We start from the raw sequence: 25736 nt of genomic DNA, 5'->3' as shown, positions 1-25736 counted from the left end.
GTGTAATGGAATTTGGGAATAAAAGTAAAATCACTTCCTATTGGGGTTTATACTTAGGACCCTTAAAGTTCACGTACTTGGATGCTCTGGGACCATGAAGTTATTTGATATACAAAAAGAACAAGCTACAGAACATACCCTGCTGAAATGAATTAAGAGTCATGATTTACCTCCTGTCTATGTTTTGGTGAATGCATTTCTAACCCACAAACTTGCTAAAGATTTGGAAAGAGTAAAACCTGACTCACACTAGCTTGGAGGTTTTAAAATTAATTTTAAGGTGGCTGTTGTTATCAACTAAATCACCCCATGTGGTTCTTTGAAGATGTATGCAGCGTGAGGCAATGACAAGAAGCATTAGACTCATATTCTCATTTTGGCAAAAGAATCTGGAGCTGCCTCTGCTCTCCATTTGTCTCCCAAAATCTATTCATTCATTGTCAAATGCTGAAATAGGGTGCTTTTTATGCAATAGATGGAGGGTGACGTTGTTGTATAAAATTAATGGCCTTGAGAATGAAAATACTCAGGGTCTTTTCACTCTCAACTTTTGAATAGACCTGTGTGTCTTTATTATTCCCCTTATCAACAGGAAGCAGATATACAACAGCACTGATGCAAGACAACAACTTTTAAAATTTATATATTTTTTTTTCATCAGACCATGATTATTTTGGGAAAATTAACATCCAGCTTGGATTTTTGTAAAATGAGGTTTTTGTTTTTCTGATGATAAAAGTAATACATAAGTAATACCTGATAAGTACAGGAAAGAACAATCGCTACCATTTATTGAGTGGTTTCATTTTACAGAATTCCCTGCTAAGTGCTTGGCCTCCCCGATTCAATCCTCAGAGAGCCCTGTGGGGTAGGCACTAACTAATATTACTGCTTTTACTGACAAAGGTCCTCGGGCACCAAGAGTGAGAGGTAACAGAAGGAAGGAGCTGGATTTAAATCCAGGTCGTCTAACTCCAGAGCCTGTGTTTTTAACAAGCCTAGAGTCTTTGGTGTTTGTTTTGGGTTTGTCTTCTAAAAATATTATGACTATGGAGGCAGAAAAATGTGATGTTAGATTGAAATATTCTTTATATTATATGAATAGAATTTGGTGGTGATGAGAAAGGGAACTGTAAGAAAAGGTCCATATCTTCTCCACAGCCTTTTGTATGTGTGACCTTGGACTCCACCTGACAACCCCCTCTGTGATCCAGACTGAAGTAGCTATAACCCTGGGAGGCCGGTTCGACCTCTCCAGAGGCCCTTTGAGAGTCCGCTCCTACGGTTTTCCCCATGATTTTGTATGGATCTAATTATTTATAGCCCCCTTTCTGTTTGAAATAGCTTGAGAAATTTCTCTTCTCTGTAGCTGGACCTTACTAGATATGGCATTCATATTATATGAGTAGATCATTTTTATAATTAGAATCAGATACAGATTTATAAACTGCTTTCTTTTCAACTTAATATTGTCTCGTAAGCATTTAATAAATTTTAAAATCAAGTATTTACTTGTTGTATAATACTCCTTCCTATAAATGTTGCATCATTTGTTTTCTATTCCTTTATTATTAGACATTTAGATTCTTTCCAGGTTTTTACTCTTATAAATGAATACTTCTTTGACAAAGTATATTAGTTTTCTATTGCTGCTGTAACAGATTACTATAGACTTGGAGGTTTAAAACAATACAAACTTATTATCTTGCAGTTTTGGAGACCAAAATGAGTCTCACTGGCCTAAAATGAAAGTGTTGACATGCCTGCATTCATTCTGGAGGCTCTAGGGGAAGATCGATTTCCTTGATTTTTCCAGGTTTCTGAGGCTGCCTACATTCCTTGGCTCATGGCTTCTTCCATCTTCTAAGTCAATAATGGCTGGTTGACTCCTGCTTTCACTGCATTACTCTGACTTCTGTCATTTCTTTAATTTATAAGGACCCTAGTGATTACATTGGGTCTATCCAGATAATCCAGGATAATCTCTCCATCTCAAAGTCATCTGATTACCAATCTCAGTTCCATGAGCAACCTGACTGCCTCCTGCCGTGTAACATAACATATTCACAGGTCCTAGCGATTAGGACGTGGAGGACCATTTGGGGAACCATTATTCTGCTTACCACACACAGTAACTCTGCTTGTAAAAGTGTATCCTGCAGAAAGAATCAGAGATGCCGATAAAGGAAATTTTAAAGGCTTCTGACATGTCAATTATAATTGTACCAATTTGTACTCAATTTGCAAATTAAAAAAATTCCCATCTCATTCTCACCACACCATTGCTAGTATGGAATACTACTGTTTCTCAATATCTTTCTGACATAGAAGCTTATTAATAAGTGCAATACCTACATGTGATAGAAAATTCAAAGAGTGTAAAAGAGTGCACACTGGAAAGTAAGTCTCCTGCTCACCTGTATCCTCCAGTCTCCCCAGAGGCGACCATGATGTCAGTTTTTTATATATCATTGCAGAGATATTCTGTAAATATATGAGCACACATATGGATGTGTCCCTCCATTTTTTGTGTCCCCCCATTTTTTTACACAAATGGTAGCATGCTATGTACATTCTTCTGATCTCATTGGTTTTTGAAATAGAATGGGTGTGGGTAAATAAATATACTATTTCTGATCCGGAAGTTCTGTATGTTCTAAAATAGCCACAATGAATTACAGTTTATTTTATTTTAGTAAATGATGGACCACATAGAGACCTTCTCATCTTTTACTTTAAAGCCTGAGAGCATTAGGATTCTACTTTTTGTAGATGCAAAGTTTCAATGTGGAAAGACATATTGAAACAAGCTCAATCTCAGAAGAGACATATGCGACTCCATCACTAAATCTTAATGTTGTGTTTACACGATGTTCTATAAGAAGAAAAGAGTAGCTGTTTCTAGCTGAGAGAAACTTAGAGTATAATATATCAAAGTGCAAACTAAAGCAGATTTCCCTATTATGAATTCATACTTTCATGAAGAATTATACTGTCACCATATCTAATAATCACTTTCTGAAACGCTGTAGCATGTCCCAAATGTGTTCTGGAAGATAATGGTTGTGATGGGAAAAAAAAAATCTATTAGCAAAGAAATTCAACCCAGCTTTCTTATATTTAAATAATAACCAGTTATAAAACATAGAGAAAAAATATTATTTATAATAGTAGCAAAAAATTAACAATAGGAATAAACATTTAACATGTAAAATAAACTGTGAAATTTTATGAGAATATTAAAGAGGGTGAGTAAATGAGAGATGATTTTTTTTACAGTAGACTATTAGAAGTGATACAACTTTCCCTTTATCTCTACATGTAATAAAGTCCAGTAAATTTCTGAAGGGAATATTAAACTTTATCTAGTAATTTAAGTGTGCTATTCTAGAGAAGAAGAGTACAAAGGAATTTAATTTTTGTCTTCCAAATGTTAAGTCATATTATAAAGTTACAATAATTAAAATAGTATGACACTGAGACATATCATGGAACAGAAAATGAAATCTAGAAATGGATTTTAATTTATATGGGAACAGAGTAGATGCAAAAGAAGGCCCTCAGATCATTGCAGAAAAAATATAATTATCTATTAATAAATTGGGACCAATTTGCTTCCTGCTTGAAAACAAAACAAATTATAATTATTACAATAAAACTATAAATCTTTATGGATCAGCTTTATTTGAAAAACATAAAACCATAAACATTTAAGAGGAAATTTTGCTGAAACATTTTTATAACCTTAGGAAAAGAAATAAAGGCCTTTCTAAGCACAAAATGATAAACAAACTCACAAAGAAAAGTTTGAAAGACTTGAATTTCTAAAAATTAAAATTTTATGTAGATTTTATAGTGCAAGAGCACTATAAAAAAATTCATAAACATATGACACACTTGGAAAAAGGTTTTGCAAAATATTATTAAAAATAACCATTTTTTAAATCTATGAATGACTCCTACACTTTAATAAGAAAATGACAGGGCTGGCTTGGTGGCTCAGGTGGTTGGCGCTCCATGTTCCTAACTCCGAAGGCTGCCGGTTTGATTCCCACATGGGCCAGTGGGTTCTCAACCACAAGGTTGCCAGTTCAGTTCCTCGAGTCCCGCAAGGGATGGTGGGCTCTGACCCCTGCAACTAAGATTGAACATGGCACCTGGAGCTGAGCTGCACCCTCCACAACTAAGATTGAAAGGACAAAAACTTGACTGTAGAAAAGTTCTGGAAGTACACACTGTTCCCTAATAAAGCCCTGTTCCCTTTCCCCAATAAAATCTTAAAAAAAAAAATAAAAAAGGAAAAAGAAAGAAAGAAAAGAAAAGGACAAATAACTCAAAAAGAAAATTGGGCAAAGAAATATATGACAGCTCTACAGAAGAAGAAATACAAAAGATGAGTAAATATGATTAAAGAATGCTCATTTTCAATGAAGATTAAAGAAATATCTACTAAAATAATAAATTTTTAACCTGTCAGATTTGTCAATGTTAAAAAAGATTGTCAGTAACCATGCTGGTGATGATGTGAAGAGGTAAACAAAGTCATACATTGTTCATGGTTATATAAATTGATAGCATATTATAGGTGGACAATTTCTAAATATCAATACACATTTAAATTTACATACCCACTTACAAATTTGCTTCTGTATTTCTATGGATTAACTTGCCAAAAATGGAATTGCTAGAGCAAAGATATTTATAAGTAATGTTTATTTTAACATTTTTTCTCATTTCAAAGTATTTAATGAGTAAAATGATGGTACAAAGATTGGAATACTAGAAAACAGTTTTTAAAAAGAAAGGCAGAGTAGCTATTTTCATGTTTATAAACAAATATGTGTATGATATTATTCTGTAACCTACTTTTTGAAAATTACATCATGCTGTGTACATCTGTTTATAAGAGGGCTGGAAGGTCATATGCCAAACTGATAACAGTAGAGACGTGAGCTTGTCAGCAGTGGAGTGGGAAAGTTGGGGGTAGAGTAGGGTAAAGGGTGGATTTCTACTTTTATCTTTATGCAATTCAGTTCTGTTTCAAATTGTGCTCATCAAATAAGCCATACTTTTATTATAAAAATTAAACAATGAACACTTCTCATTTCAGGAAAACAAAAAACAAAAAAAACACTGATTCTCTTTCAGCCATACCCAGAGATACAGAAGCATACATGTTGCCCTGGAAAAGCCTGGCAGACTGTCTTTCAACCATGTGTCCCTCCTCACCCAGGTGAATTTACTATATCCATGACTTAACCTCTAGCTTTATGAGTCAGAACCCTGGTTTTGGTGAGCCCCTGTAAACCCAGACACAGCCTTATTAACCAGACTCAAAGGGATCCAATGGATTCAATCAGAACAATAAGAAATCATAGTCATATGGGCTGGAATGGACTGATCCAATCTCAAATTCTCCTTCAGGACACAAATCTTCAAAAAGTAGAAGGTAAGAGCACAGACTTTAAGAATCCAATATACTGCCTGAGTTCAAACCCCGACTCTGTCAGTCACTGTGGTGTAGACTGGACAAGTCATTGAACTTCTCTGAGTCTCCATTTTCTCACCAGTAAAGGTAGGATACTAAAAATATCTCCTAAGATTCTGTGTGGAGTAAATGAGATAATTAACCTAAAGCAGTTGGTAGAGGTCATCTTGATTGTTTCTGCTTTTGCCTTGGCTGGTATGGACAAAGTGGATGCAGCAGACTGGATGCAGTAAACATTGGGGGCTTTATTCCAAAAGTTTGGTTTTTCATCCTAACAAAGAACTCTCAAAATACAGTGACACAAAGAATATGGACATTTATTCCTCCTTCATGTGGTAGTCCAGGGTAGGTTTCTCTGTTCCAGGTGGTCACTCAGGAATCCAAGACTCCTTCCACCTCTGTCATGGGTTATTGTCCTCACTTGGAAGTTGAAGTTGGGTCCCAGGTCTATTGGAAGGGGAAATTGTGGAGGAATATGTGTGCAGTGTTTTAAAGGTTAGGCTGGAAATGAGATATTTCCTCTCATTTTCCATTGAGGACCTAGGCATATGGTCATACCTAGCTGCAGGGAGGCCTGGAAAGAGAGGTGTTATTTCAAGTCCCCCAGGGGGATTCATTACTGTAGGGAAGGGAAGAAACTATGTTGGTGGACAGCTAGCCATCTCCACCACAGTTAGTATTGCCAATAGGACTAGAAATATTCTGAGTCTATTAGCTTCTCCTGTCTCCACTTCAGGAAAGGTTTCACTACTGGGCCTTCGGGCCAGGAATCATTGAAGTTCTTTGGCTAAGTTTCATCTTTCCTGTCAGGACTTGCATGGAGTTTGCCAAATTTTGCTTCTCTAATTGTCTTCTAGGACTTGACAATCCACTCTGCTCTACCCCATACTCTTTCTCTGGATTTGTCAAACTTGTGCTATTACAGTCAAATTTTGGTGGCTGTAGAACAAAGGTGACTTGGTCCCTTGGCCTGTAAGCAGAGGCATGGATTTTAGTGTGTGAGTGTGTGTGTGTGTGTGTGTGTGTGTGTGTGTGTTTGTGAATAGTATGCTGTGGTGCTCAGGAATTGTGTGTGAGGACAAAGGTTACTGAGAAATGAGTTAGACTGAGATTTTTCTGGCCCCAGAAAAGTTGGTGAGGGGCAGAGTGTGAGGGATCATATCAGAGCTGGATACACAGTGAAGGCCCATCAGAGGAGGCCTCAAAGCAGGCAGAGAGTATCACACAATGTTTAAAGCAGGAAGGTTTGGGGCCTCCCCCAGCCTCACATTGCCTTGCCTGGGGACTGAAGATGTTTCATTTTGTCCTTACAAAAACTCTGGGGTAATGTGATGGGAGAAACAAAATGAAGGAGCTGAAATTTGCCTTGCTTTCCTTATAGAAACCAGAGTCACTTGTTAACTCTAAACCATCAGAGTATCTGCTGATGGGCAAATGGGTGCAAAGAAACAAGTTTAGCAAAAGGGACGATTGGCTGTAAATAGAGTGATGGCACCCTAGGGGATACTCAGAAAGTATCTCATGTTGCCCTAGCAGAGCTCAGAGTACCTTGGCACCCACCTTTTGCCCGGTCTCTTGGGATCCTGTCCACCTCTATGGAGGTTGCTGCATGCCGATTGTGCCTGAGATCTTGGTGTAGAGTGTTCTGTGGAAATGGGAAGTTGCTGCTGGAGGGAGTGTTGGTCCCAGGGTTTGGGAACCTCTCTGTAATGAGTGCTTTCCTCCCTAATGCACTATTTGCTTTTAAAGTTTCCTTAGAAACCATGCATATAATACTTAACTCACACTTGGCTCCATTCTAACACGTTATTTTTTTGTGAAAGTCACAAGGACTGTTCTTTTCAGTTGTGGCCTTTTGCTTCTCCCTGCTTTCCCTGATTTTCCAAAGTGTGACCATTCAAGAGGACCAAGGCCTCCTTTGTCATGCCAAGATTTGTGTCTGTGCTCTTGGCAGGGTATGTTGTTAACCTTTGAATACGCTGGCTCTGAAGGAAAAGGATGTGCTCCAGTGACACACTTTATGCCAGAAACTTTGCTAGCAGTGGTGGAAATAACATCAGCAGTACACAGGCCCAGCTCCGTTGTGTGCCAGGGGAAGAAAACCATAGCACCCGGCCTCCATCGTCTAGGCCCTCAGTGGACATGCCCACGTCTCTCATTGTCCTTTCCACCTTCTCCTGTTTCTGACCTGCTGCACAATCACTGCCTTTCCCTATTCCCAAAGGAGGGAGTGGTCGTCTGAGCTCTGGGCCCGGCCATGTGAGGGAGGACAGTGCCCGAGAAAATGCCTGACTCTCCTTTTCAGTCACTGCTATTTCCATATGTACCAACTCTGAGGAGACTAGACTTATCCCTGTGCGTCCCAGGGAATTAGCTGACATGAGCTTTGGTTGCAAAATGACTTGTGTGTTGATTATGGTTACAGGACAGAGAAGCCTCAACTGTCATCAGGAATTCTTCCTTACTTGTGGCTGGAAACACAGCCACCATATTTCAGTGGTGCCTTTTTTCTACATGAGAATTGTTTTCTTCTCCTCCTCCTCCTCCTCGTCCTCCTCCTTCTCCTTCTTCTTCTTTCTGATTATTTAAGTAATAGGAACTCATTGTAAAGAATTCAGAAAATACAGAAAGGTGTAAAAGAAAATGGTAACACCGCCTCCCGCCACAAATAATCTCTGTTAACAGTTTGGGCTCAAACGTTCTAGGCTTTTCCTGGGCATGCACACGTATTCATGCTTTTTTTAAAATGTGACTTCACTATTCAAAGCTGACCTAAAACTTAGCGGTATGAGACAGCAACCATTTTATTATAGCTCATGAATTCTCTGGGTGAGGAGTTTGGCCAGGAGACAGCAGGGATGGCTTGCTTCTGCTCCACGAAGTCTGGGGTCTCAGCTGGGAAAACTCAAATGACTGGGAATGACTGGAATGTGTGGAACCAACTAGAGGCTTCTTTCTTCACTCACAGAGGTAGCACCTGGGTTGGGTTCATTGGAATTCTAAGCTCAGTTGGGATTATTGACTGGAGTACCTGCCATGGCTTTTCTATGTGGAGTGGGCTTCCTCACAACATGGTGGCCTCAGGGTAACTTCTTATACAACACTCACGGCTCTTAGAGCGAACAAGGGAGACACTGCATGGCCTTTTGTGATCTAGCCTTGGGAGTCATATAACATCGCCATGCTGTGTTGGTCAACGCAGTCACAAGCCCACATAATTCAAGTGCAGGAGACAAGGACCCCACTCTTTGTGGGTGGGGTGCTGAAGAACTTGCTGCTGGGTGTTAACGGTCTGACAACTTAGTATTTTTACTTTTCTGACAACTGATATTTAAAAACATGGGCAGTGTACTGATTCGAATTGCATCTCTCAAAAAGGTGTGTTCTAGTCCTAACCCTCAGTACCTATGAATGTGACCTTATTTGAAAATAGAGTCTTTGTAGATGTAATCAAGTGAAGATGAGGTCTTCTATTCCATACTGGATTAGGGTGGGCCCTATCCTAATGACTGGTATTTTTATAAGAAGAGAGAAATTTGGGCACAGGCACATATACATTCAGGGAGAATGCCATGTGATGGTGGAAGGGAAAACTGGAGTGATGTACCCATGAGCCAGCGATCACCAGAAGCTGGGAGGAGCCAAGGAAGAGTCCTCCCCCTAGAGCCTTCAGAGAGAACATCACCCTGCCAACACCTTGATTTTGAACTTCTGGCCTCTATAGCTGTAAGAGCATAAATGTCTGTTGTTTTAAACCACCGAAGTTTGTGACAAGCACTTTATTACAGCAGTCCTAGGAGACAAACACAGTTACCTATATCTATTAGATCTCCATTATCATTTCAGCTGCATAGTAACCATCACATGTTTATCGACATTTATTTAATCAGTTTTAAATAGGTCTAAGAAGTGTAGCTCAATAATTAGCATGAGATTATATTCTATGCCACTAAGCACATGACTCACGATCTCGCTCATGGATTTCTTTGTTTCCTCCACAGGGCCTTGCACAGTGAGCACAGAGTTAGCATTCAGCAAGCACCTATTAACATGTCACCTCGAACAAGACAGTATCAGAAAATGCAAAGTCTGATCACCTGTAAGCATTGTATTAAAGGAGTTCAAATATCTAGGCTAGTAAGGATTTAGAGAAAGTCCTGTCACTTCCCAAAACCTGCTTGCTTAGGTGATTTGAGGAACAAGCAAAAATTTCAACCTAACAGAGAGTTCCTGTAAAACAGCAAATATTTTAAAGTGAAAGTGATTATAGTATTAAAAGGTTAAAACCCATTGTTGTTTACAGATGGTATTTACAGATGCTTCCAGGTCCTTAACCACAAAAGGAGTTTTAAACACCTAATCCTCTTTGCCAAGTGTTAAAAAATGATTCAGAAATGAAATCCTGGCCGACAACTACGGAAACATACCCCAAGCATTACAGATCGTTTCTTCTGTTCCTTTATGACTTCTGGGTTGGAAGAAGACTCCTGTACTTTCCCTCTCAAGTTCAATTCTCTGTTTATTTCTTGGCCCCATTTGTGACTTCCTCTGCACAGAAGGGCGGGCATGGGGTGACCTGGAAAGGAACCATGCACCCCTCCCTGTCTCTCGTGGTGCCAAGTCAGAGCAACAGGCGATGTGGTTAGCTCTCAGTTATGAGGCTGCAGGCCTTTCCAGCTCATCATTTCTTTTCTTCTATAACCCAGGAGTCTTCTAAGAAAGTACCTATAGAAAAAAATAAAGTCTGTTTTAATTCTAAGATGCTCAGAGTGCTTTTGCCATTTTCAAAGGATTTTTTTTAGCTCCTCTGAACACAATGGTCTGGACAGCTGTTTGGAGCACAGCAAAAACTGCTCTGAGTCCTTAGTCCTCATTTCAATACAGAAATCCCATAAAAACTGCTGCATGAGTAGGTGCTCATTGAGGACTAACTGATTGGATTGGGTTGAAATCTTTACATTCTCTGAATATTTGGGAGATGGTGTCCTTGAGAAATGCCCTCATAGAGACTTCCCTATTTCTCTGGGGACGAATGAAAATGTGTCTGCTATCTGGATGGAAAGTCCTTTTTGCCGCTCTAGAGGCCAAGCTCTGTGGGCAGGGCTTCTCTTTGGCTCAGGATCATGCAGGGTCCCAGCTGGTGGTCCCTTCATGTGAGACTGTGTGTGTGTTTGAGAAAGGGGAGACTCTGTGTGCTGCACACTTGTCATTTCTGCTACTCACAGATGATAGTGGATTGTTTGTTGGATCTCTATTATGTGTCCGGCTCCAGGATCAACCAGAAAACCAAGCTGGCTGGAGGGAAGAGTACTTTTCAGTCACTAAGTGCTCCCTGAGATCTAGTCCTCTTTCCTCTTTGTTGACAGAACACTAACTTTGGCGGGGAGGAGGATTGGAGGGGTGGCAGCCTGCTCTGCCTTAGGTGGTAGATTTACTCTGGAAAGCCTCCTTTTCATCTAGAGGTGACCATGTAACTGTTCTGGCCAATGAGAATTAAGTAGAGATCTCCTAGGGGCTCGTAGAAGACTTTTGCTTTACTATCTTGTTCTGTCTTTTAACTGCCTTGAACACTACGTGATGCCTGGAGCCATAGCAGCCATTTTGTGACAGCAGGAAGGAAAGGTCAAGAATGATCTGGGGACAAGTATGAAGGAAGGGCTGAAGGTATCACGTAGTCATTGGCTGCAGTGTGGTTGGGCCCCCGAATCAGTAGCAGCTAACTGCCTAACTCCTCACTTCTTGCTGCTTAACTCTGTTAATCGCCAGACAACTGAATGCATTTCTAAGTGATAAATGCGTGCTTCTCAAATTTTATACCCAAGTACCCCTATTAGTAGAGGTGTAGTGACCTGGAACATGGCCTTCCTTCAGCAAGAAATGCCCTCATATTTTATCTGAAACACGTATACGCACACATACACATGGTATTCTATTTCATAATATACTGATGTTTGTATTAATTTATTAAAAATATTTAAATTGTCATCAAGAACAAAGTTTTAAAAAAACCCTTTCTCCTCCAAATTATAAAATCGATGCTCTGGCAAGAGGCATCCTGGGGCTTTAAGTAGCCCCTGACGTACTTCCCATGCCCTCAGAGGTACACATACCATAGCTTGGAAACCATGACTAAAAAGAAGCAGCAGGAGATAATGGGAGGTAGAGCTGGGAAATGATGGCATTGAGGATGCCAGGCAAAGGAATTGAGACCAAATTTCTTTAGAAATGAGACACATCACGGAAGCTGGAGCATCAGGGGATTATGCAAAGCCACATTTTTAGGATGATTAGCTTGGTGGCAGGCCTGGAGCTGAGAGAACCACTAGACATGGCAAGCAGGTGAGAGACTGTTGTAGTGTATCAGGTAGGACTCACGTTTTCATTGAGGAAAAAATTGGAGCCCAGAAATACTAAGCAACTTTCTCACAGTCACATAGCTAGTTAGGATTAGTATTTAAGTCTCTGTTGTTTTTTCAGTTACATCAAGCTGAAACAAGGAGAAGGGATGTAAGAGACGAAAGCAGATGTAGGGGTGGAGTGGGATCCAGTAAGAGCTGAGCGCTTGGCCTTCCTGCAGGCATGTGGAAAATGGAGAAAGGGTGGCTGCAGCTCTGGGAAGGCCCAGAGTAAGAGCAGAGGAGTCACAGATGTTGTTTCCTTCCATTCAGTTCTGGGTTGTGTGTTCAGGAACCAAGGAAGTGGCTACAATACGACGTGTAGTTGTTGGAACTGCTAAGATTGCTGGAGCCTGCAGTGTGAAGCAAACTAGGTCGGATCCAAGCCTGACACAAAGCAGGAGGAATGCCACAGATATGCAAGTTAGGTTGTTCATTATTACACAAAAATGCCGTTTGCTCCCAGGCTAGCTGTAATTACAGCTCTCACTGTAGGAGATTCTGGGCAAATCAATGGGCTGTTTCTGGATGTCAGATGAGCTCCATGATTGCACCTCTTTAACCTAAGCCCATTAATCAAGTCTGATGACTTAATTACTGTTGAAACAAACATGTCAATTGCAATGTGATACATCACAAACATCTCTATGTCCCAAATGCCAGGGGAGTTACCCAGAGAAGAAAGGAAAATTTAGCCTTTCTTTAAACAAAGGCATTCTCCCTTTGTATAATCAGAGATGGGAGATAAGATCTGAGTATGTGTTCACTGGCTTCTGTGCTGGAGATGCCAAGCATTTCCTTGCTGCCCCCAGACCCCACAGTAGAGGCCCCAGGGCCCTACCTTCAAATGCAGCAGCTGGTCAGCCCTTGCTGCGCCCATCCAGTTTTCCAGCTGTAGACTTGGAAAGAAGAAGCCACAATTAGCTAAATGCCATGTAGACCAAGGAACCGAAGCTGCTGTTGTGGGGTACCATTTTGGACCTGATCTCCGGGGAGCCCAGTATGAATCAGATGTATAACAGCAGTGAGATGCCCCACTGCCTCAGGGGAGAGATGGTGACGGAGAGAATGGGTGACTTAGTTTCAGACACTTTCCTGTTGTCTGATAAGGCCTGCTTTATTTACTGCTCTGGTCCTACAAGACGTCCCTGGATGCTTAGAATAAATTCCTCTTCACTTCTGAGCTTGAGGGGTTTCTATCTCTTGCAACCAAACACTCTTCTTTATTAAGATACCTACTCTGTGCAAAGCCACGTGCTATGGGAAGAATGATTAACATAAGACAGCTATGTGATCCTTTCAAAATACTACCTACCATGTCTTTTGTTCCTTCATACTTGTATCCAAAGTCATCTGCTGTTCTATTTCACTAACCATATCATTTAAGCTGTTAATTACTTGCTAATTATTCAAAGTTTGTTCATCTTTCTTCTCTAATTAGACTGAAAATGCCCTAATATAAAAAACCATATCATATATGTTTTTTGCACCCCCTAACAGTGCCAGGAATGGTATTTTAACCAATAATTATATTAATTTTTTTAGTTAAATAGGAAAGAAAGTGAATACAGGATCAGGAGCCAGTGTAGTTATTTACTTTAAAAAGTACAAGTTTCACTTATTCCCTCCTTTGTCCATTCATTTGTCAGTCACTGGTTCACTTAAATTTATCTGGCAAGTGGCTTAGAGTTGGAGAGATCGGGAGAAACTAGAACAGTTCAAGCTTCTTGAAACCACCCAGTGATATAATGGTCTGGAAAGTAGGAATGCAGAGGAAAGTACACTGTGAGACTTTTAGGAGTAAAATCAACAGCACTTAGTGACTAGAAGGACGGTCATTTATCAAAGATAGGGAAAAATCTTCGTATGTTCCCGAGAGGACTTGCGTGGCAAGGTCCTGGAGAGGATGTGGCTGGCAGGAGGAATATTGCAAAGAGAATTGTCCTCCCTTTCAAGGAACTTAAGAAAAAAAAAAACAAAAAACAAAACCCAAACAGTAATTTTTAAACATAGGAGTCGAACAAAAGAAATATATTTTTCTTAGGAACAGGGTATGTTTTGCATTTGCCACATGGACCCAAAAATCTCCTGTCAGTAATGTATTCATCCACATGTAGACTCATTTAATCATTTAATGAATTCATATAGTTTGGCTCAGGTCATGCTGACTGGAACACACACACACACACACACACACACACACACACAGTTTCATGGCAGGCATTTGTCTGATGGGGAATTATAAAACTGATCAATAAAATAAAATAAAAGACACAGAACAGCTCTGTGAAGTGCAGCCTTAACAAATACTAGTCTCTGCCATTTGCCCTTGTTAAGCTTGACTATAGATCTGTAGTCTATATATGCTTTTGAAGAATTGTCACATTAAGCAGGTCTCGAAAGGTTTGTTTTAATGGTACTTAAGAAAAATCTGGAATTTATGAATTAAGAAAGAGATGGGCTATTTGGCTTTTCAGTGAGACTACACACTCTCTGACTCTCATTTTTTGTTAGGTGCTTACCGTGTTTCCCTGAAAATAAGACCTAGCCAGACAATCAGCCCTAATGCGTCTTTTGGAGCAAAAATTAATATAAGACCCAGTCTTATTTTACTATAATATAAGACCCAGTCTTACATTATAATACGTTATTACTATATTTTATATTATATTATATCTATATAATATAATATATTATTACTTATATTATTTACTTTAATATAAGACTGGGTCTTATATTAATTTTTGCTCCAAAAGATGCATTAGAGCTAATTGTCCGGCTAGGTCTTATTTTCTAAGAAACATGTACTTTTACAGTTTAAAATTCACATTCATGGTTTTAAAGCTCCTAAGAGCCAAGGAATTCTAGCCCTTAATTATTTTATTCATTTCATAGGTAGGTAAAACACACACCTTATAATTGGGCTTAAAGACTGGGAATAGATTTTTTAAAGTGTGCTAAGATTTCCAGCCAATTTATGTATTATCTCCAAGGCTCTTTGCCAGTATAGATTTGTCTATAAATTACAAGTGCTGAAAGAGAAAAAAATGGTCACTTTTTTCATTTTTTCCGAAAACACTGATTGAGCACCTCCTAAATGCCAATCTAAGAGCGGTTGAGAAGAACGAGGCACACTCTCTGAGTGCAAGGAACTCACAAGCAGAGGCATTCAGCCAGGGTAGAAGTGTGATGTTTTTTGGAGAAATTCAAAAACCAATTTTCTATGACACAATAGGAGATAGCTTAGGACTTTGGGCCTTTGCTTTGGAGGAAACTTTGTTCAAAAGTGTGCAGTGACTGACCTAAGTGGTGTGCAGCTGGGGTCAAGGGTTCCCCAGGAAAAGGCCATCCGAGGGGCTTAATGGAGGAGGTGGGACTCGAAAAGGATGCTGGGGAAGCATTGGAGTTAGAAAAGGACAGAAGGGGTAAAGACCTATCAAAAAAGCTGACCTCTAACTCCAAAGAGGCAGAGGGTCGTTTAAAGAGGAAGATGGGATTAGAGTGGCCTTTTCAGCCAGATAGCAGTGCATCTTTGAATTCCATGGCCTAAAGTCCATCTCAGTTCTCGTCTATATCCTCTCTGTGTCAGGAGGAACGTCAACAAACCCTGAGTGAAGTTCCGTGCCAAGTTATATTTGGGAAGACTAATCTGGTTCCACTGTGTGGGAAAGATCAGAAGCGGAAGACAGTGGAAGTGGGAGGTAGGGACCAGTTCGGAGTGGTTGTCTAGGAATGGAAGGAGTGTGTTAGGAATTTAGCTGGGATTGCTGTTGCACCCTGAAGTTAGAGATTCCAGCGCAGCACAGCGCTGAAAGGGGGATTTAAAGAACGTGACCAGGACGGGTTCACTGGGAGTGCATGACGACAAATGTCTCATCTGGCTTCCTCCTGGGTTCTCCTCTTCCCCGTGGGTTTGCCCCCTGCCCTGCTCCTGGGGTACATGGGGAGCTTCCTGCTTACCATCAGTCAACAATCAACAAAAAAAGATCCCAAATCTGGTGAAGGCTAGCAAGGTTTGTTGGCAGCTGACCATTCTGAGGATCTCTCGTCCGGATGGCGCCTCCCCCAATCATCCTTCCTATTAAAGCCCTCCATATGGGCATGGTGGCTTTATTTAACTCAATCTCTGTTCAGTTACTGTTGTAATGTAGCAAAACATCTAATTGTCATTTTCCATTCAGTCCTAAAGGTACAAAGCATGCTGGGTTAGGGGACAAACCCAGCGACATTGCTGCAATCATTACACCCTCCCCTTACTCACCTTACTCACCAGACTGAACTCAGGGCCACTGCCACGGCGGTGGCACTTCCAGTCCTTTGCAGAGCATCAGATTCGGGGACCCGAGAGCCAAGAAAGCTAGCATGTTCAGATTGCACATGAGAATTTGTCTACACCCCTGACACAGACCTTGGAACAGGGCCTCCCTGGAAATGGGAAGTAGAAAGCTTTGGAGTAAAACTCAGTTCACGGGTACAACTCTGCTTTCCTTTCAAGGCTTCTGGTCATCTTGGTAAAACTTGGATAAGTGAACAGGCCTCTGGAGCTATGCATCTTGGTCCCATATCCTTCATTACATTTCTAAAAATCTCTCAGAAGGCAGCACATGCCTGTATCTTAAATTGAAATTATTTGTGACCAGGTCAGAACAGTCACAAGGCATCCCATGAGCATTGACTAGAATAGTTCATGACACAAAATTAGATCCTTTCAATGGTAACATGTTTTTTCAATTTTATGTTTGTATTATTTTGTTCTAAATGTGGAATCTGTTTGGAATTTGAAAAATAGAAAAGCTGTTTGGAATTTGAAAAATAGAAAAATAGATAAATTACTATCGCTGGCTTTAAAAGGAATAGACCCACCACGGTACTTGGCAGTGGGAGAGAGGGTTGATAAAGGTGTCTTTCCCCATCCTAATTCAACCCATCCTTGAAAGTTTGGTTGAAGCCCCTTCTTTATAAAGACTTCCCTGAGTCAAACAGCCCACATTCACCTCTTTCTTCTCTGAACTGCTCTAAAAATTATAGTCAGTACCATACAATGTAGTACTTTGTTGTAAACTGCCTTGTACCATTCACGTTGCCATTCATGTGCTGGTGCCGTTTCCCCAGCCTGATGGCGGGCTGTTTTAGAAAGCACAGATCCTGTTAGGCTTCTTGTTATCTCCTAAATGCTCAGCACACTCCTGAGAACATTGTAGGGGTTTGATCAGCACTTACTGAATGAAAACATCGAGCATCTCAGTGGGCTCCTTTCAGGAGTCAGATCTAAGTCTGGATCCTCCCTTTAATGCAGGATGAGCCCAAGCTCAGTGTGGTTCAGGGCAGTACCTGCAGAGGTGTGTTGTGATGATATCAGTCACTCATTGTTGACAGCCAGGGTGGCAGTGCGACATACTGCTTAATAACAGTCAGCAAACCTGGGCTCAGATCTGATTTTTCCCACTTATTAGCTGTGTGGCATTGAACAGGTTACTTTACTAAACTGTAGTTTCCTTATGCACAAAATGGGAATAAAAATAGTACCACCTCCTAGCATTTTTTTTGAGAAATAACATAAGTTATGTAGAACCGTATGTCCCATTTTGCCTGTTGTGTATGTAAGTAATGTAATTCCACCCACTGCCTCTGAATGTGGCACTGGAGAGCTTACATGTCCAGATTAGAACAGTTCATAATCCTATGCCCTGCCTGAGGATCCACTACCGCTGTTTAGAGACCCAGAGTGTCTACTCCGTCTCAGGGGTCAGTCCTGGATCTTCTCACTTTGCTGGTGTTCCAGGTTCCCAAAGGAGTTCAGCTGTAGCCATGCAGCTGCCAAAGCCCGATGTTAAATCATTACAGCCTGGGCAGAACCCTTCACACCCATAGTCAAACCTGCACTGGGTCCTCGGCCAAGAGATAGGCTGTTTCTGAATTCCTGATGTTACAGCTTTTAAATAGAACTTCCCCTAACTGCTGGGGTTTACCCTGGGTCCAGGGACATAATAAATCCATATATGTATAACTCCCAGTGTGCTTGTGGAGCTAAGAGGGGAGGATATCGCACGAAAACATGCATCTGGTCCCAGGTAAAAAAGTCATGATTTCAAAGTTTCAATCAGGTGTTTATGTAGCTGGAGTTCTTAACTTCTGAAGATTAGTGGATCAGTTCTTCAACTTGGCAAATTAACTGGCTTTGGGGCTTAAACGATCTTAATAAAATGCCTGGTTGAAATTCAGTGACACAGACTGAGCTGTCGGCCAACTTTATGCCAGTGAAATATTTATTTTTGTCTCATATTAGTTGGCAGCAGGTGGTACACAAATCATGGAAAACTGAATAACAAATCTTGTGAGGCAGTTTGAAGAAAGAGCAAAGAAAAGTGGCCCTTGGAGCAGGCAGCAAGGGAACGGAAGGCTAGCCTCTGGCATGAGGTGCTGGCACTGCCAGCTCAGGCTGGGAGTAGGGAGCCGGTGGGGAGAAGAACCCCACCCTGGTGTAGGCATCTATTTAGCAAGGGGTCATCCTCAGCTCCAGGACAGGGTTTTTCTCAGCGGTATACATTCCACCCAGCTTGGTCGGGAGTCAGGAATTGTGAAAAGTAACCACAGTTTCTGGATATGGTGAGAAGAGAACACACAAGCAAGCAGCCTCGAGAAAGCTGGAGGAGAGGAGGGGCAAGAGAGAATCTGTGACACAGCTGTGATGCAGCATTGATCCAGAAGAAATCAGTTATTCACAGCCATATTCTTTTTTTTTTTTTTCTCTCAACTGAACGTTGTCAACTTTGATTTTGATTTCAGAAAGCAAGAATGATCCTCTGAGTTCTCTGAAATGGTTTTGCTCGTCTCCACATACCATATTTTGCCATGTATAATGAGCTCCCATGGATAATACGCACCCATCTTTTTGGCCCAAACTTTCAGGGAAAAAAATTTTTCGTTTTAATTTTTTAATTCAAATTTTTATTTGTTTACATTTAGGTACTTGTTTTTTGTATTATAAAGGAATTTTAGCATTTATTTTTTAGTATATTATGGTACAAGAAATGTTATGTAACAAATAATTACAAAACACAAGAACGGATACAAGGTACGAGAAATGTTATGTACCAGTAACAAACTTACCATATTCACCCATCAAAGAAGGCCAAGAACTCTTCATCCTTGCAAGTTTATTGTAACTTCAACAAAACCGATTATTTTATTCCAGGGTGTTATTTTGTGTACAGATATCGTTATTGATTAGTTTTAGAATTGCACTTTTAACTCATAAGCATAAATAAAAGCATTAAAAACATTTATATAGATACAGAATTAGTACTACCCATGTCTAATGCGCATCCTTATTTTTCCCTCACAAATGTGGGCAAAAAGGTGTGCATTATACACGGCAAAATACGGTATCTCACTCCCCATCCAGGACCCGTGTCAGAGAGATTAAGTTGAGAAGATCACCATCCCCAGGGTGGTGTTTCTGCTACTGGAGGCCTTCTTCCCTTTCCTCCTTCTCAACTCTCTTCTTGGCTACTAGGCTGGCCGTACAGTCAGAGCAGGTGACAACCACCAGCTGGAAAGATCTCTGACCTCCAAAGTCCTTTCTCTGTCCCGGCCAACAGCACTTCCATTGGGTCATTCCAGAACTTTGGTCTTCCCCTTCAAAAATGAAAATGCCTGTGAAAAAGAGGATAACATCATTTATGCAGTATAAGATTTCTCTTACGATGTAGTCCTACTTTTAAAAGGAATTGTATAACAGGAATGAGGTTCTCAGTGCTTTCCTTCTGTCTGAAGGTCAGGGCTCTAGTTCCTTTCTCCTCACTATCTCTACCAAAAAGACTCCTCAGGAATAAAGAGCATATTCCTGATGGAGGAAAAGAAAACTGGGACAGGCTGAAAACCAAAAAAAAGACCTTCACTTTTGCTGGACCTTTGTTCAGGGCTGGCCTGTTTTGTTAATTTGGTGGTGGTTTGCTCTTTAGGACAACAAGCAGGAAAGAGCTCTTTTCCACCTCATCAGTGAGAGATGGTGGAGCCTGAAGGAGTAATAAGTGAAGACGTGAATTTCATATTCACTGCTAGCTCTGGGCCCAAGAGGGTGGAGCCCACTTAGGAGAATGTTCCACTTAAGGGGTCAGGAGACCTGGGTTCTAAGACCTTCTAGAGCCACCAACTGCCTGGTCTGTGGTCTTAGCAAGTCACAATGTACTTCCTATGTCTCAGTTTTCTTATCAATGGGATAGATAACATCTACTCTATCCTTTGTACAGATTTCTGTGGGTCTGCAACCATCAGTGTGGAGCTTGCAGTACGAATGGCTGTGCCCCTGCCCCTCCTGTTCCTACAGTGGCTCCTTGGGCAGGGTGTATGAGTGGGTAGCTGGGACTGGTGACCAGAAAAAGCCCTAGATTAGATTCAGATGATGAACTGTGGAAACTTCCATCCATTATCTGTCTGTCTGTCTATCTATCTACCTACCTAGCCATTCATTGATACATATGAATTGGGTACCCAGGATGTGCCAGGCACCGCTCCTATGGACCTGAGTGTTTGCTGGACTAGCAGTGGGACAGCATGAGGATAATCTTTGTTTTACCCCCTTCTTTGGGACATCCTGAGAGGTATTTCTGCCCTGATCATTAGACCAGAGCCTCCGTGTGGCCTGGGGGCAGGGAGAAGCCTGGCCTGACAGCAGAGCTCTGACCACCCTTTGGTCCTGTTCACATTAGATAGTCTTTGCTCCAGGATAGTTAGTAACCAGCAGCAGCACCAGAAAGGGGAGGATCATTTAGGATTGACAGGGGAGTAGAGAGGGCAGAAGACGTTTCACCTGGGTCATCCTCCCACCTGGTTCCCACCTCTGCCTTCTGCTCCTCACTCACTCTGCTCAGTTTCTCCTCCCTCATCTGTTCAGTGGCAGCGTGGTCCACTTTCCTCTTCCCTCATTTCTCCTCTGCCTGCTCCAGTCCATGAGGTAAGAAGAATGACACACGATTGGGGGAAAAATGCAAATTATTTTTTATAGAAAAAAGAACACATTGGAAACTAAGGATCTGGAGACAGATTTTGGGTGTGGTTTTCAGGCATGTCTGGCGTTTGACACAACTCCCTATTCTCTCTGTTGCACTGTTTGCCGGTTTTCTGAAAGCAGCGTTTCCTTTTGATAGAGCGTAACCTCACACACCCTCCTCACACCCAAGAGTCAGACAGTGCTCCCCAAGTGAGCAAAGCCCCTCCAAGAACCACAGCCCCACTAGAACAGCCATCACCCAGGGCAGAGCCCAGGTCATAATAAATCTGTAGGAGATTTTAAAATGTGGGAGGGGATGCAGAATTGGAGGGGTGATTGAGACCCCACAATCAAAGGTCAAAGACCTGAGCTGCCTGTCTGGGAATCAGGCCCTTAGCAGACTAGAGAGGCGGAACCTGGGTAATGGTGGGAGGAGATAGCTGGGTGGGTGAGGTCACTGGGAGAATGGTCAGAGTCTGGCAGGCGTTGGGAGCCTGCTATTGTTGAGATTCTAGGAGGCTTTTCTGATTCTCCTTTGTCTCAAACACTGCTGGCTGAAATAAATAGGCTCCTAATAGTACAGGAGGCTAGCAGGATTTGGGGAGAAGATTCATGGAAGTGGTATCCGGTGGCAGTGGGTGTTTTTTACTTGGGTTTTGCAGTTTCCACTTAACAACCCACTATTACACATACAATGCAGTACATACTCTGTGTGTATTATATATAACAGACTGGTAAAAAATGTGATTTACCTGTATATGGCATGAATAATCAGAATTACCAAGCTGAGAGTTATTTGAAAATTATTTAAGTTTTTAATCCAAAAAATGCTACTTGAAATTTTAAGAGGTCTTGGGGTATCAGAATTTATATTTTGTCTGAACCTAAGACTCAAGACCTACTTTTTTTTTTTTTTCCGGTCAAACCTAGCCAGCATGCTCCAACTCCCTGAGGCAGATGATGTAATTTAACAGATTTTTCAGCTGTTTTTTCTTCCTTCAGTCCTGGTTCTGGCAAGTGCTGGAATCCAGAAACCAAAGGGAAAAGGATAGAGAAAAAGAGGCAGAGATGCCTAGAAGGCAACTGTCGTGTGGGCCTCATTGGGCATTTTTCTTTGCTCATTGAAAAACCAGAGAGAAGTCTTCCATTTTTACTAACCCGTAATTAGCAGGTCAACTCTATAGATTTCCTCTGAGAAAACCAAACTACAAGCAAAGAATGGGGATTGCTTCAACTCAACAAGGATTTATTGAGTGCTTACAAGGTGCTAAGGGCTGAGGTTACACACACAAATGAGTCTTAGCCCTGCCCTCAAGTAGCTTACAATCTATTCAAGGAGACCACAGTGTGAAGGAAAAAGAACACTAACATTTACTGAGGACCTCCTTCATTCATTCATTTAACGAAAACTTTTGTGTGTCTATTATGAGCCAAGTATTGTTCGAGGGGCTGGAGATGCAAGGATGGAAAAGACAGATGTAGTCCCTGCTCTTACAAAGGTGTCATTTTAAAAGAGAATTATGATGTCTGACCCATGGCTGGCCATTACATTGTTGAAGGTGACTTTGGGAGGACCTGCTAGTGGCAATGGATCAGTCCACTCAATTCGGAGGCATTCACTCAGTCTTGTGCTTTCTCCCACCCCACATGTACTATAACCTCCATCCCTAACTTATTCATTTTTAAATTAAAGTATTCCTGAGATATTCTAGATTTGCATGCAGTTTTAAGAATTAATATATAGAGAGATCCTGGGTACCCACTACTCATTTTCCCCCAGTAATAACATTTTGCAAAACTGAAGTATAATATCACAACCAGGATACTGACATTGATGCAATCCATCTATGTTTTTCAGATTTCCCCAGTTTTATTTTTTTTATTTGTACGTGTATGTGTGCGTGTGTTAACTTCCATACAATTTTATCATCTGTATAGGTTTGTGTATTCACCACCACAGTCGGGGTACTGACCGTTCCAATACCACAAGGATCCCTCCTGCTACCCATTTATAACCACCCTACCGCCCTCACCCCCAGCCCCGTTGGTACCCCCTGGCAACCACTAACAAGTGTGTCCTCCACTTCTGAAACAGTGTCATTTCAAAAATGTTATGTAAATGGCATCATGTAGTATGCATTCTTTTGAGGTTGGCTATTTTTGCTTACCACATGTAATAGAGTCAAACTCTGTATTTTGATGTGTGCTGACAGCTTTTCAACCTCACTCTTCCTCTTCCTGTCTGTCCCACATCTGGGCCTGCTAATAATGAAGCCTAAATTCTCCTTCCTTTGGTGGGAGAGTCAAACCATGTAAGCCCCTGCTAAGTGTGGGAGCCCTCAGGCCAGCCCCATCCCATAACCACAATAAAAACCCCAGGCCAGACTCCTTTCCCTACTCACTCAGGCCATTTTGGGGCCTCCTTGGGAAGTCTGCCTAGCTGTCCACTGAATACTGTATTATGTGAGTAATAAACCTTTTCATATACCCTCTTTATGCGGATGGTGTCATCAGTATCAACATTTGAACCAAACTTTGGGTCAGGGACCATCCTATTTCGACCGGGTAGCTACCACAGCATAATTCCCTGGGTAGTGATCCAAGTTGTTGCAGGTATCAATAGTGCATCGCTTTTTATGGCTGAGTAGTGGTCCATGGTATGGATGTACCACAGTTTGTTTAACCATGTACCCATTAAAGGACATTTTATTTTTGGTTTTTACTGTTTTTAGCTATTATAAAATAAAGCTGCTGTGAACTATATGTGCAGGTTTTTGTGTGACCATAAGTTTTTATTTCCCTGGGATAAATACCCAAGAGTACCGCTGCTGGGTCATGTAGTATTTATGTGTTTTTCTGTTAAAGAAACTGCCAAACTATTTTCCAGAGAGATTGTTTCCATTTTACATTCCCACCAGCAATGTGTGAATGATCCAGTTTTTCTGCATCCTCACCAGCATTTGGTATTGTCACCATTTTTTCTGTTAGTCATTTTGATTGGTGTGTGGTGATCTCACACAATCTCTGTGATGGTATTAGTTTTCATAAAAGACAGGAAGACCTTCAAATCCATTCTGTCTGCCCCCACCCTGCAAAAGTGCCAAACTCAGGAAGCCTGTCTGTGGCGTGCTATCATGCGGGGGGTGGGGTGGGGGGGTGTCATGTGGGGGTGACATAGGGTCCCAGGAACAGCCCATCATGAAATGTAGACTCTAAACTGTGATTATCAGAGATATTTATCACCAGGAGTCACTGTAAACAAGAAGTCTGCTTGTACTTATTCTGTGAGTCATTACTTAGTATTGTGATGGTTATCAGTAATGAGCCGTTGCTTATCGGATTATGTAGGTTACAGTCTTTGTAGAAGAGCAATTGATGAGAGGATTCTTTTCCAGCGGATTCTTTTTCCTCTTGGGAGCTGGGGTTTAAAACTTGGACTTTATTGGCAAGTGCACTGGAGTTTACATTTGTCATAAATACTGGAAATCAAAATGTGGACCCCCAAAAAGGGTCTCTATGGAAAGTAACCTACAGGGTGATCTGATCATAAATTCCTAACTGGGCAGGTCATGGTGGGTAGTCACTTCCCAGGCATATAACTTCTTTAGTAAAAGGTTTATCTTTGCCTTAAGCAAGACCTATCTATTGTTTCTGTGCATCTAGGTTAACACACCTTTGAAATAATCTGTAACCACCCTCAAGAGAGCACATAATCTTGTTAACTATTCTGTAATGCAATCCCCGCCTTGCTTTCTCCCACCTCCATGTAGTTTTTCTAACTTTCTCTCCTTGATTTCAAATGCATAAAAGAAGCTGCAAAACTGTTATTCTCTAGAGTACCTGAGATCTTGCTCCTAGTATATGTCATCATAAAAATTCTCTACAGATTTGAACATTCTTATGTTGACAAAACAATGTCCACTTAATTTCAAGGCTTTAAAAAATGGTGAAGCCTGTCTGTCTATCCAGGTCCCTGCAGCCGTGGGATCCTTCTCCAGGGTCTCTGGAGCCATGCTGGAAAGCTGTCCCTTTGTTAGTTTTCACCAGGGCAAGCAGTGACCCTGGAGAAGGTGAGGGGAAGCATTCAGTAATCCTTCTGCTCAGTCAGTGGCACTCCTCCCACTGGCCCCCCAGCTACTGGTCCTCTGCGCCAGGGCTTTTAATCCAGGCCTAAAATCAGAGATCTGAGGGAGGGAGGGGAAAAAAAAAAGATCAGAGATCTGTGCTCCCTCATTATCTCATCCCACATCTAAACTTCCATCATGGCTGGAACATTCCTGGCCTTGCCACGTAACTAGCTAATAAGATAAGCTGCCTATTATGTGGCAATGGTTAGCATGACCGGAACCTGGGATGGGGGTTACCCAGATGTCTTCAAGGGCAGGCAGGTAACTGTCTGATGCAGGTGCTCTGCCAGAATTAGGAGGGTTTGGGCAAATTGAGGAGCAGAAAAAGCCCTACTTGCAGGGATTTATAGGATTGAAAATGCTGGCGGTTGCAGCTTGTTGCCTTGGATTAAAGTGTTAATTTCTTTAAGGAAAGCAAGAGAGTGGCTGTTTAAAATCTGTGTTCAGAATTAGATCCGTATGAGAATAGGGCACAGCCCTCTTTTAAGATCCCAATTTTGGTTTTATGAGGGGAGGGGTTGTATGAGTTAAGAATATTGGTGAGGAGTCTTTATTGAAATGCTGTTAGGGCTAATGAAGTTTCCTTAGTAAAAGAGGTGCTTCTCCTGCAAGAGCAGTTGCCAAGAGCGTTGAAGTTAAACCCTATTCTGACCATGACAGTAGAAAGCAGCGCTGCCAGCCTACTGGCCATCAGGATTATCAAAGTTTAGAGCTGTTCATATACTCAAAACAGG

General features: G+C 41.4%; 1 protein-coding gene across 1 annotated transcript in view; it reads left to right on the top strand.

Moving 5' to 3' along the window:
• The window catches only part of SNX18 (sorting nexin 18), a 69672-nt gene that overhangs the window by 36954 nt on the left and 6982 nt on the right, over window positions 1-25736 (top strand). The gene's annotated exons all lie outside the window — the stretch shown is intronic.

Source organism: Rhinolophus sinicus, linkage group LG03 (assembly GCF_036562045.2).
Source record: "Rhinolophus sinicus isolate RSC01 linkage group LG03, ASM3656204v1, whole genome shotgun sequence".
Classification (NCBI taxonomy): Eukaryota; Metazoa; Chordata; class Mammalia; order Chiroptera; family Rhinolophidae; genus Rhinolophus; species Rhinolophus sinicus.
The sequence above is the reverse complement of the archived record's forward strand: the minus strand, read 5'-3'. Positions and strand labels throughout refer to the sequence as shown.